Source organism: Rhamphochromis sp. 'chilingali' (genome assembly GCF_963969265.1).
Source record: "Rhamphochromis sp. 'chilingali' genome assembly, chromosome: 16".
Lineage (NCBI taxonomy): Eukaryota > Metazoa > Chordata > Actinopteri > Cichliformes > Cichlidae > Rhamphochromis > Rhamphochromis sp. 'chilingali'.
In genome coordinates this window covers 5,363,596-5,370,368 of record NC_137943.1, presented here as the reverse complement: position 1 = coordinate 5,370,368, position 6,773 = coordinate 5,363,596, and the positions used below count along the sequence as shown (strand labels likewise).

The following is a 6,773-nucleotide window of genomic DNA, read 5'->3' as shown; positions in this document are numbered from 1 at the left end:
GGAGTGAAGCGAAAAAAAAGTGCGAGAGAGAGAGGGTGAGAGAAAGAAAAAAAACCCCCACAGCTCGCGATAAGGAGCCGGCTGGCGTCGGCTCTAAAGAGCCATTTCGTTCCCAACCGACACATCACTAATTCAGAGTAAGTAATCAGAGGTTTCAATCTAATACACCATTTTAGTGTGAAGCCTTTAGTTATTAAACTCAAGCCAAAGGCTCAGTCATTAAAGACGTTTCTGAATTATTTGTGGCAAAGCAGAGAAGACGAGAAACATGCACAACATTATTCCAGTCTCTCAATCACAGGCAGTCCATCAAATCATCAAGCACTTATAGTAGCATTAATCAGTACAGAAAACCAACCTGCCACTATAGAGTGGCAGGATGGGTTTCTGTACACAAAGCAAACTGTAATAGAGCTGTTTTATATTAAAGCTTTTGAATCCTGTAAAATGCTACCATTCATATCAATATGCCCTGTTTAGAATTTCCATTGGCATTTTTAAGTATGCTACTGCAAGCATGCAAAGCATCTACGAATTACATGAAAAACTACTTTATGAAAAATAACTTTTATTTTTCCAGCTAACTTCACTATGTGCTCCCTGACCTTCCTGTTCTTCTACAACCCCTCTGTCCTCTCTCTCTCTCCATCCTCTTCACTCAGCTAGAAGCTAGAAAATGACAACAAATATAATCTCATAATAGTTATTATAGAACAGTAATAAGTATAAGAGGGGTATCCACAACTGACAACAGGACAGCAGACTGCTTACATGCGCAAACTCATCGTCAATTATTATTAACCTTTATTTAACCAGGAAGATCCCATTGAGATTAAAAACCTCTTTTTCAAGGGAGACCTGGCCAAGATAGGCAGCAGCAGATGTCTCACAGTTACAGAAATTACTCAAACACAGGCAGCAACAACACACATGCAACAATAAGTGAAAGAATACAAATAAAATAAAATAAAATTCAATAAAATTCAAATAAAAATAAAAAAGTCAGTTAAAATGACAATCAATCTAATTGAAACAGTTGCATGTTATGGACTTGGCCTCAAGGATTCGTAGTTTAGATTTAAAAACACTTAATGAAATGAATTCAGTCATTTTCCATTCCTTCTGCGGTTTGTTCCAAGCCAAGGGTGCTAAATGGACAAAAGCTCTTTTACCAAGTTCAGTTCGGGCAAATGGAAGAGAAAGCAACAAGTAACCATGCGGACGAAGAGAATACCGACCAGCATGTTTCATTACAAGCAGGGAACATAGATAAGAAGGCAGCAACCCAAGTATCACCTTATATATAAAACTGTATAAATGAGAGTTCCTCCGACTTACCAAAGCAGGCCATCCTACCTGAGAGTATAACTCACAGTGGTGAGCCTGAAATTTACGGTTAGTGATGAACCTCAGAGAAGCACGACACACAGAATCAACCATTCGAAGACATTGAGCAGAAGCATTCATATATAGAATATCACCATAATCCAGCACAGGCAAGAATGTTGCAGCAACAAGCCGCTTCTTTGTATTAAAAGAGAAACACAACTTATTTTGAAAATAAAATCTCAGTTTTAACTTCAGGTTTTTCACAAGATTCTCTACATGTGGTTTGAAGGTAAGCGAGTCATCAATTAAGATTCCTAGATATTTATAGGTGTGAACCAACTCTATTTTATTACCTTCAAGAGTAGTTACTGATGGGATTGTTTGGGCTCGTCTCCTTGATTTAGAAAACAACATGATCTTTGCTTTGTTTGCGTTGAGAACAAGTTTAAGCTGAAATAATGAGTGCTGGACAGCAAAAAAGGCTTTCTGCAAGGAGTCAATGGCTTGGACAAGAGTTGAACCACAGCTGTAAATAACTGTATCGTCAGCATAGAAGTGCAAGTTTGCATCTGGCACATGTAGACTAAGATTGTTTACGTAAATGATAAATAGAAGGGGACCTAATACAGAACCCTGTGGCACTCCGTTGTGCACTGTAACAAAGTCAGAACATAGACTGTCAGATTTATTGCACCGAGTCCTGTTACTGAGGTAGTTTGAGAACCATGCCACTGCTCTCTCAGAAAGTCCTGACTGGAAGAGTCTAAGTTTTAAAATACAATGATCAACAGTGTCAAATGCTTTTGACAAATCAATAAAAAGGGATGCACAGTATTGTTTTTTATCAAGTGCAATAGTAATATCATTTACCACTCTAATTGCAGCTGTGATAGTACTGTGATTCTTCCTAAAGCCTGATTGATATTCAGATAAAATGGCATTGGTGTGTAAAAACTCCTTTAACTGCTCACACACAAGAGCTTCAAGAACTTTGGTCAGCACAGATAGATTAGATATTGGTCTGTAATTAGTTAACACTGCTGGGTCGCCCCCTTTTAATAGTGGAATAACAAAAGCTGATTTCCATACTGAGGGAATTTTATTCGTATCCAGTGTGAGGTTGAAAAGTGTTGCGACAGTCAATAAATGTGGTAAAGCTACAGCTACATAATCTTTGGTGAATTTGACTACATGTCCACTCTCACCAGTTTCTTTTTGCTCTCTCTCTTTGCTGTCTTCACCCTGCGCTCTCTCTTTCTCTCCCTCTCTGTCCTCTCTCAGTCTTAAAACTTAAATGTTACAGTGAATAAAAGGCATATGGATTTGGAGCTGTACTGTAAACAAACACTGAAGCCCAATTGCTTGAGCAGCCCCAAAAAACAGTTTTAATTCACCTATGCCCCATAGCAAATGCCTTTCAAGTTTCAAGTGAGACCATGCTTCATGAGCTTTTTTTTAGTTTCAAAAAGACATATATATGAATTTACAGACTCCCCAAGGTCCATGTCAGCTGAAAGGACAGGGTAACCTGGGCCTGGACCCCTGGGAGCCATTCATCACACAAGTATTGACTTGGGACGACAACGTTTATGAGTAAGTCAAATATGTTAATATCTCTATAGTTAGAAATAAAGCATGAAACAGACAATGTCATGACATTAAACAAAAAAAATGGCAATAAGATGTGGACAGCCACTTTGAGGCCCACAGTGGTTGAAATGTTATGACTGAGGCCACGATTGTGTTTTGATGCTCTAACAGTCTCCTGCTGGCAGGTCAGCAGTCACGGCTTGGATCCAACCTCCACCATTTCTAACTTCCTCTGTTCCTCCTCCAGGTTTCTTATCTCAGTTCTTCTCTGTCCACTGTGAGACTTCATATATTATGATGAGTCACATCTACCTCGGGAGCAGGCTGTGTTGGTACAGTCATGCCTTAAGCCTCCCCGGTAGTCAGATTTATCAGTGTCCTTCAATGGTCCCTCTGCTTGTGCTGCTTCTTGTGTTGTGGATGTTGTTTCTGTCGCTTGGTGAATTGTCATACCACTTTCTCAGATTGCACTTGTCAGCGATGTTAACCTAGAACCTAGAAATCATCTTGGCTGCATGTTGGAAGATGTTGTGACTGTAAGGTATGAAGCCCCTTATTGCCAGTTGTCTTACGTTTTCCACTGCTCCAATGATAGTGACGTTACGTTGAAGTTAATGCTCATAGCGAACAGGAATGGTGACCATCTCTTTCTGTAGGTAGTCTTTGGCCTTGAAGTGACGCTTGAACCCTCTCAGGTAACTGCTGATTATTCCCTTGATATGGTTTGGGATGTGATAGTGCTTCAGTGCTGTTCTGAGAAGATTGTGAGGAATTAGGCGAGTCCAGCCAGACTGCTGTCAGATTTCTTTGACCTGGCTTTCATGTATAATCTTGCTCAGGACCAGGGCCATTTTTTTTGACATTTATGAGGCAGCAGACTAAGAAAAGATGCTTAGACCCACTTCTTACCTGGCTATAGCCTCTAGGTTATCCAGCAGAAATGTTTTTCACCAATGCTTTCCCAAGGCAAGTGAGAGTCGTCATCTCTCCAGCATGTTCTCTCCCAGTTACACATGCAGGATCCATCCTCGTCAGATGTTCTACTCTGAGTCATCCTAGATGAACAAGCTCCTCACTCGTCTCTATGTTCCTGAAGTCAACTTGGGCAGCTGGGGATGTGGCTGCCAAAGCCACTGACTGCTACTTGATCTACAAAGCACCAGACCATTATAGCTCTCTCTGCCCACACAGGAGGGTGGACGCATGAATCTTGTTCTGGGTAGGCCCGACCTGGCCCAGTGGGCTAAGGCTCGGCCACTCAGTGCTCATTTGAATGACACTTAATCTAACCCACCGCTGAAGACCATTTTGTGTTGGGAGGTCCACCAGAAAAAGTTTCTGTCGACAACACAGGTCTTGGGAACATGATTAGATGGTGATGGATGGAGGGGTTATTACAGTAAATCAGTGCAAAATATTAGACCGTACAAAAATAAATCTAAAGAAAGCAAAACAACATAAATCTGTGCAGACAGAATTATCAATATGTTCAGAAAACCAGCCTGAAAGGCTTGGAAATAATATGACAGTAAGTAAGTTTAACACCCCCCCAAACAAACCCAAAACATCCATTTGTAAGAAAACCATTTACTTTGCCATTACTCCTTGAATAGTTTTACAATGCTTTAACATCAGTTTAAATGGGATTTTTCTGATTTAACATTATCTTGAAATAAAGTGTTATCTCTTTTTAATTCAAATGTGAATTTTTCACATTTGTAAAAAGCAACCGCTGGAAAATAAAAAGCATCATCTTATGCAGCTATTCTTTCAATAAATTCAAAAAGCCACAATTTTCCACAAAATAGACCCAGCCTTATTTCAATTGCAGACTCTCAAAATTGTGCACCATTCTGCTGACAGCTGTTATGTTTTAGGACATTCATTTTCTGGATAGACCTGTCTTTATCTACTTGTAATCCCAAAATGTAACAATTTATGTTCAGAGTTACTTTTGCCCTCATGACATTTTGTATGTCCTCACAGTGGGACACAGAAAATAAATTTGACTCAAACAAAAAACTAAAGTCACACAATGAAAACAATGTTACCTTTGATTCCAGCCCACATCTAAGTTCCAAGCTCAACAGACAGCTGTGTTTACACCATGTATTCAAGAGTTAAACCAACCGGTTACAGGTGGACATTTTAAAAGCAGTGATGTCCTAGTCGTTGAACTTTAAATGGATCATTGTATTGTAGAAAACAAATTTTCAACCATGTAAAAGCCTGAAAGGAAACTCTGTGACCATTATTCACTGCACAGAAGAGCAGTGGCTCTTTGTAGTGCCTTAAACCTGGATTCTTTTTAGCACCGGGCCAGCAGAGGGCGACTCCTCTAATTGTAGATAAGTGTAAGGAAAATGGCCTTTCGCTTTTTTAATCTGTAACCTCAGTTATACTTAAGATTGTAAGTAAAGCTTTAATAAATAGAACACAGTGCTCATTTATGATATTATTATGCCCCCAGTCAGAGTAAAAAAGAAACATAGAATAGGATCTACCTTCAGTTCTAGCCAGTAAGCCCTGACGTGCAGGGGTGGATCTAGAGAAATAGTCCTAGGGATGATGTGAGGGTGGAAATCCCATGGGGTGGCAAAATCAATGTGCAGGTGTTACATTCTGTAATATTTATTAGATATGCTTAAAATACACCAAATGCAGTAAGTATACACGTTTCATATAAACATGGTCAGTAACCTTCTTATTGGCTTTAGGCCAAATAATAAAACATTTCCGTTACATAAAAAATGTGCATTTTGATTAAATAAAGATGTAGCTCAATAAATATAAAATCCAGAATACTACACAACATGAGGTGGATCAGTTGGAAATACAGTTTTTCTAATTTCAGTTTCACATTCTTGCGTTAGAAAATAATCAAACTGTTACATGCTTACAAAATGTCAGGAATCTGCACTGTCATGACCAAGTTTTTCACCAAAAGGTAGTTGTTTTTTTTTATGATTTATTGGGTTATGACACTCACCTTCATTCAATTTCCAGAGTGTAACAATCAGCCACCTGTGCTGAATCTGAAATGCCCATGATGGTGATTCAAAATATGTTCTGGCACAATCACAGATTGTTGCTACTGACGACAAGAAATACATTTTTAATTTTTTGAATCTATATTGAATTTTAACTGTCGCTAGGCTCAAAGTGTTAATGTTAGCTTATTTTAATAAAAAAAACAAAACAAACATTGTCATATGTCAGAGGATTTGCTTTTTTTGATACAGCTATGATGACACTTGCAAAACTGAGAAAAGAAAAAGAAAAAAGATCCAAGGCTCTCTATCTTCTTTGCTGTGTGGGTAAATATAACACAATACCACTTGGTGGCAGCAAGCAAGCAGGTAAATGCAAAGCATGAAAAGATTTTTCCAAAAAGCTAATTAAATACTCATTATTGACATACTGAGCTGTAGTAACTAATTGTTTCTTACAGAGCAAAGTAATCTGACAGAATGTGATGTGTTTGATGGCAGAAAACAACAGGAGGAAATCACTCTGGACAGGAGAAGACATTGGCATTGATAAAGAACATACAATAAAGATGTGAATAGGTGTCACTAGGTAAGTCCATCAGGTTGATTGAAATGCCAGTATTAAATAGAATAATTATAGGCTAAATTCTGCTGGTTTTGAGTAATATCTCAGCAGTTTCATTGTATTTGAGTATCACCACAAGAAAGTGACTGTGAATTCTTTTGGTAAAACTTTGTAAAGCACAACAAGATCAAAGTTTTGTTATAACCTTTAGCAGCACAAAGGTGAATAGAGATTAAAACTTGTTCGGTAATCACATAGATTATAATCTATGAAATTTCTACATTCGATTAGTTTGTCGT

General features: G+C 38.4%; 1 long non-coding RNA gene across 1 annotated transcript; it reads left to right on the top strand.

Moving 5' to 3' along the window:
* Positions 1 to 6,459, top strand: LOC308412645. The gene is made up of 3 exons (XR_013974610.1): positions 1 to 137; positions 2,819 to 2,922; positions 6,162 to 6,459. It is a non-coding gene; the product is annotated as an uncharacterized lncRNA (long non-coding RNA).
* Positions 6,460 to 6,773: the final 314 nt, after the last annotated feature.